This window comes from Apis dorsata, unplaced genomic scaffold (assembly GCF_000469605.1).
Source record: "Apis dorsata unplaced genomic scaffold, Apis dorsata 1.3 scaffold_149, whole genome shotgun sequence".
NCBI classification, from domain to species: Eukaryota; Metazoa; Arthropoda; class Insecta; order Hymenoptera; family Apidae; genus Apis; species Apis dorsata.
Window position 1 is genome coordinate 989,859 of NW_006263440.1, and position 6,657 is coordinate 996,515.

General features: G+C 42.7%; 1 protein-coding gene across 4 annotated transcripts in view; it reads left to right on the plus strand.

The window, feature by feature from the left end:
* Positions 1-6,657, plus strand: part of LOC102676723 (agrin-like) — a 340,887-nt gene that overhangs the window by 95,708 nt on the left and 238,522 nt on the right. The gene's annotated exons all lie outside the window — the stretch shown is intronic.

Sequence of the window (6,657 nt, forward strand, 5' to 3'; positions counted from 1 at the left end):
CGCCATATCCTTGCCCATATACAACCGCCCAGGTTTCTGATAAGCAGCTTACTTTTTCACCCCCCTCGTGTTAATCGACGACGCGTCTCCAATTTCCCGTCATCGAAGTAACCCTTCTTAAAAATTTGCAATTCGGGAAGAATAATTTCTCTAAGAAATCGCGAAATAATTTGCAAAAAAGTATTGCAATTTCTCCGATTCCGACAACGTTGTTTTACGTTCAACCGTAAAGATAACGATCTTTCGATTTTCCCCTCCTCCTACCTACGCCATATATAGGATCTCATTGCGATGAAACACGTTTGCCGAAGAGGAGGAGGGGGAAATAAAGGATAAATAGACCTAATTAAATAATAGATGGGTGGGAAGAAAAATTAATAAAGCTCGTAACCATCGGTGCAGGTTGTACGTGATCGAGGGCACTGGTCGAGCGCGGCAGGGCGAGACGAAGCTTATCAGGGTTGCGCGCCCATTCGATATCAATCCTTTCGATAACCGGCCCTTTCCGCAAGGCGAGCATCGACGACCGGACGAATTTCGACCGGCGAAATCGCGTAGGAAATGATCCGCGTCGATCGCTTCTATCCCTCGTCCGTTTTCCTTTTATATTTTTGAAAATCGATATCGACGCCAGCCCACACTCCGTAAATAATAATTCATGGAAATTCGCGATAAAGCGAATACCATTCTATCAGGAGAGCACGATGATCATTGCGAGATTAATATAGTAAAGTGGATTCATTTAGATAAGCAAGGTGATAATTATAACGAGCTCGACGAAGCTCGCTTCTCCGATCGGAGAAGATGTATCATTTCGTTGACAATAGAATTTATTAGAAGTAGGAAAAATGTAAGATTTGTTCGAAGGAGTCGCATCCTTCCAAATTTAATTTAATCCAAATTTAATCGCATCTATGGTAATTCGTACAAATTATCGGATCATCGAAGGAAGTATATTCATTCGATTGCTGGAAAATACGCGTTTCCTTTGAAACCTGCTTTTACGTTACGGTTTACGAAACGCGTCCGACCATAGACGGACCATTTCCACTTACGTTCATTCCCACTCTCCTCCTCGCCTCGTTTTATCCGTGTTCGAATCTCTCGACACCCGTTTTAGCAGATTCGCCGCGCCACTCTCGGCACAATCCCACCGTTATATACGCGCAAACACTTTGAAAATTATTTTCGTTAATTCAAATTTTATAATAAGCGCGGGATATTATCGCCGGGCTCTCGTTCGAAATTCTGACGCTTATTATTTCGCCGTTTCATTTTGGGACGAACGTTTAATTCCGGTAATGACACGTTCGTTCTCCCAACCAACGTCACTTCTTCAAAAGTTCCACTTTCACGGGCTAAAGTTTCACCCCGAAATCGTCGTATTAACGAGTCCGCGGTTGGCGAGTCGCTAATTTGATGAGCTTACGCCGGCGTAATGCCGGACTTTATTTACACACTTGGCTTGTTGACCGAGAATGAAAAACGCTCTCTCTATCTCTCTCTCTTCTCTCGCTTCCTCTGCCCTCTTTTGCAAGGGATCACAGATCACAGATCGGGGAGCATTGCGTTAACGTTTTTCCATCAACCCCACATCAGAAAATCTGACGGCTCAGCGGAAAACACGGCGTAATTGCGGCCCAGCGAAACTAATTAATTATGCAGGGGAGAATCGAAGAAGAGCGTTTCTTCCACGTCTCTGTTTGCTCTCCCTCTCTCTTTTCCTCGGGCTCTCTCAACCCAATGCTTTTAAAATCTTCTTTCTTTCTTTCTTTCTTTCTTTCTTTTTTACTTACGAAATTTTCAAAAAAAGAAACAATATTCCCAATAACTAATTTCTCAAATTCACATTCACAAATCATTCCATTGCTTAATATAAACAAACTGGGAGCACGCTAGAAAATAATTACGTATGGATCTACGTGGATGCATGCATCCCAAAGAGAGCGTCCAACGATCCAACGTCGAGGCTGCTAACGATCGCGCCCCTTGCATAAATTTCGTTATCAAGAGATCTCGTTTTATAAAATACGTGGGCGGAACCCTCAAAGCCTCGTGTTGTGCAATTCCGAGAAAATTCGCTCCTTCGTCTTGTTCCATGTATCATACGTACGTATATACGTGCGTGAGTGCGTGCGTGCGTGCGCCAGGTGGAGGAACACGAAAGGCGTAATAGCGCGATCTCGAGCAGCGACGAGAGGCAGCGTCGTCGTCCTGTTCAAGTATTTATTTAACGGAGAACGTGGCGGAAGGAAAGGGGTTGATCGCGCCAAACTTGTTCCGGCCGAGACGTTGTACAGGGGAGGAAAGTGTCCCAGGGGGGTAGTGAGGACTTTTGCCGGACGCACAAGTGCCATATTGGGGACACGTAGCGCGCAACCGGCCCTCTACCCGTCGCATTGTGCTTTCTCTCTCTATCTCTCTTTTCTCTCTTCTCCTCGCTTCTTCTTTTCTCTTCGTTACGCATGTATATACGTATACAGTGGTCCGAACGAAGAGGTTTTTCCAGGCATCGAGAAAAAAAGAAAGAGAAGGCTTGCTGCGTCAGCAATGGTTCGTTGCAATCATTGTTGCGTGGGGTTGTTGAAATAATTGACGTTGCAGAGGAGAGGGGACGGTTCTATCGGGGTGAAGATAGAGAGAGAAGTTGGGAAATGGAGAACATTTTGGTTTATATTATTTTTCATTGGAGGTGCGATTCGATTTTGCCGGATAAATTAGATGAATGAAATTTGGAATGGAAGGTTCAAATGATGTGGATAGAATAATGGGTAGAATTGAACAAATATATCGGGACAAATATATAAATAAAGAGAAATTTCACGGGTAAAATTAAATACGAGTTTGGAAACGATAGATCTGCGTGTATTTCGCGGATAAATTTAAAAAAAAAAAAAAAGAAAAATAAAATAAAAATAAATAAAATATTTCATCGATAAAATTGAATAACAATCTGGGATTTTTATACGTAATAAAAAATTTAGACGGATGCGAGTAATCATAAAATTGAATAAACATAGATACGAAATGTAAAAAATAAGGGAATACTGTATTTGAATTAAATTTTACGCTTCACACTATGGTTGCATTTACGGAAGCGATATTTGGTCTCGACAATATAATAATAAAAATTTGTTCGTTTTTATACGGAAAAAAAAGAAATCCAAGGCAAAATATTAGCTTTGACGTTTTAATTTTAAACATCCTACTCGATTCCACTTTACATCGACTCTTACTTCGATTCTACGATTCGGCGTTAATTTTGTTTAGCAGATGGAGAGGGAAAGGGGGTCTTTTGTGCAGTTGCACCGTTTACGCGCGGTTGAAACTTGCACCGCCCGTAATCCTAACGTTTGATCGCATCTATTACAGTTGAAGCACCTAATACGTAAGTTTCGAAGACTTGGCGCACCGGGTCGGGTAAAATCGATTCCACCTGCGCTTCACCTTCGTCCCTCGTTCGTTCCTCTGCTCCCCCTCCCGTTTCTCCCCGTCTCAATTACGAAAGGAGATCGGGTTGCACCACGACCTTTCTCTCTTTTGTTCTTCGTCACGTTGTTATTCGATCATCGACCCCCACCCCATCGATGCTGATTACTCGCCAATTCCATATTGCCTCGCACACTTCTCCCCTCCCCCAAAGAAACGTTGAAAAATTTTTCCAATTCATTCCAACCCCTCTTGGAACGATTAATTTTGAAATTTAGGGAGGAGAGATTCGTCGACAGGCGATATTCTCCAATTGCTCGAGCGCATATTCAAAACATGTTTGTTCGATGTTTCTGCTCCTTTGCGCATCCACCATCCCGTCGATACACCGTGTTCATCAATTTCGTGCAACGTCTGCCAGTTTCGATTAACTTTTGCACCGTGCACACCGACCACGCTTGTCTCGTTCATCAGTTTAATTACGTGTTATACAACCACTCATCCCGCGGATACGGCGAGTCTCACAAACGATCGCAACGTTTTACGAATCGGTAGAAATCGATGGGATAAAGAGGTATCGTTTGCGATCGACGGATAACGAAACGTACTTTTCTTCAGCCGGTTATTATTGGCCCCTTGATTATCGAAGCAATTAACGCGCGATTCCATCCTCCCTCCCTCGGCGAGGATTATTCTCATCTTCCTAATTACGCGTCGGTGTAATCCCTCTTCTGTTTTTAATTTTCATATTTTAATTTTTTTATTTTTTTCTTTTTTCTTCTTTTTCTTTTTTTTAATTCCATTTCTATCGATCTATATCCGGCAAGCTGTGTTCGTTATTGTCTCAAAAAATGCCGTCGATGCGTTTTCATAAAAGTTCGCCGAATGTTTTATCGAACATGGAAACATCCCCCCAACCCTCGTCACGCTCGTATTCCGCTCGAAATTTAGATTTTTGAGGCTTTCAACGGCGCGGAAGTTAATCCTGTATCTCGGAGGCTTTCCTCTCGTGAAAAGCATCCCCCCACCCCTGTTTCCAAGTGTGACGATGTTTCATCAACGGTGCAGCTTCATCAGCTTCTGACGACAGGGTGATGCATTAGTATCAGTATCAGTAGTTTGGTATCAGTGTGTCATCAGAGACTTGATGAAGCTATATGGTCGCAGCGTTCCTATGGAACAGCGTTGTCGCAACACCGTGTTCTAAAAAAGTGCAACTGGCATCACGGTGTCCGAGAATTAGCCGTAGTGCTCTAGTATTTTTTTTTTCTCCTCCCCCTCTTCTTTTTTATATTCCCGGAAATTGCAGAGATTTCGCTTCGCCGTCGTAGCGATATTCCTCCCGATACGAATTTCTATTTATCTCTTACGTGACGTTTCGACGAAATTTACGAAAATAACGACTCGTAAATATCGAATTTCCAGGGATCGATCGTAGAAAGATTATTCGATTGTTCGATCGATCGTCACGAAAAAAAAAAAAAAAGAAGAAGAAGAAGAAGAAAAGGAAAAAAAAGAGATAAAAGATATTCCATGGACAAACGCTTTAAATACGCTTTCATCATCGGTATATATGTTTTAGATTTCACCTCGGTTTATGCTGTTTGCTCAGATATGAAGCGGTAGCGGAACAGTTTCGCTCGAACAAACATACACCGCGTGTATGTTAAATGTGACTATACTCGTATACACATCATATACGAGTATATCGAATCTGTTTAGACGCATTGCATTTCGAGATTAAATCGGCTCTCGGATATCCCGAAATTCTTGTTCGCATCCCAACCTTTGCCTCAATCTGAAACAAAGTTTATAAATATCACCCGTGAAATTAATCTCGAGGATTAACTTTTAAACCTGACCTCCCCTCTTTCTATTCGAAAAATATAAATAATTCAACGGTTTTTCTCTCATCCGTTGGAAAGGTGGAGGGGGTAGATTCGGGTCAAGCATTCGGGGGAGGAGGGGGGTCGATACCGGGTCGATCAGAGCTTGCCAAATTGTCGAATAAACGTATGAAGAATAGGCGAGGCGCGAGGAAGGAGCAGGCGGCGTCGCTTTGGAACCGGAACTTCCGCCGCCCCACCTATGAAATTTCCATCGAAAATGGCGCTCTCGCGCCCGACTGTCTGAAATTATTGAAGGCCGCCCCCCCTTCGCGACGAGAGAAACTGCTCGGCACGTCCGAAATTGAAAGGCGACCGATGTGGATAACGTTAACGCGGGTAAAAGCTGCGGGATATCGCGAGCGCATTCGAATAGGAGAAAAGTGCAAAGGAGGGAAGCGCGTCCCCCTCTCCCCCTCCTGTTTCTATGCAAATTTTCCCCGAGAAGGGGAAAGGGAACGGAGGTGAATCGGGACACGATATTTTCCGAATTTTTCTTTCGATTTCGAAACATTCCGATTTTTTTTTTTTTTTGCCCCGTTCTCGAATTTCCCCGTTTTAATGCGCCGATGTTAATCTTTTCCCCGGGATGAATATGCATCCAGTGTATACGTGTCTAGATTAATCGATAACAGGATACAAGAATACGCGCGTGTGCGTGTACTCTACGTAATGCTCTTTCCAAACTTTTGCACATTTTTTTCTGGCTTTCGTATTCCGTTAGTCGAGTATTATTATTATTATTTTTTTTTTTTTCTCAAATTCGAACATCGAATATAAACGATATCTCTATCTCTCGCTCGCGTTTTCGAACACGATGAAATCTATCCGACTTCGGAAATTTCAGAGTTTAAATAATCGAACGATTCGGGATTAACAGTAAGAATCTTCTTTCAAGAAGGTTTTAAAATTTTCTCAACTCCAAGCTGAGAATAATGTTTTAGTTACTCTTCGTCGGATTGCTTGAACAATTTATCGTGCGGTTTAACACCGAACGTTACCACCGAGGTCGCGTTACCAAGAGGTTGTTAGCCGTAAGTAGCTACGAGCAAATAATTATTGACGACGTTTTAATTAATGTCCACACCTGTGGAACATATCTTATTAATAATCTCATCTTATATCGATCACGATAACCGTTCGAGTAGGTCCATCGAAGATGGAGAAGGGGAGTGATATCGGTTTCAAAAGTCGTTGCGTGGCCGGACGGAAGGTGGTGGCAAAGTGGTGCATAATCCTGGGGACGTGGAACGGGCAATTATTAGCGGGGAATATCGGCCGCGCAGGTTTTGGAATATCCGACGATCGAACGGCTATGTATATATATATATATATATATATA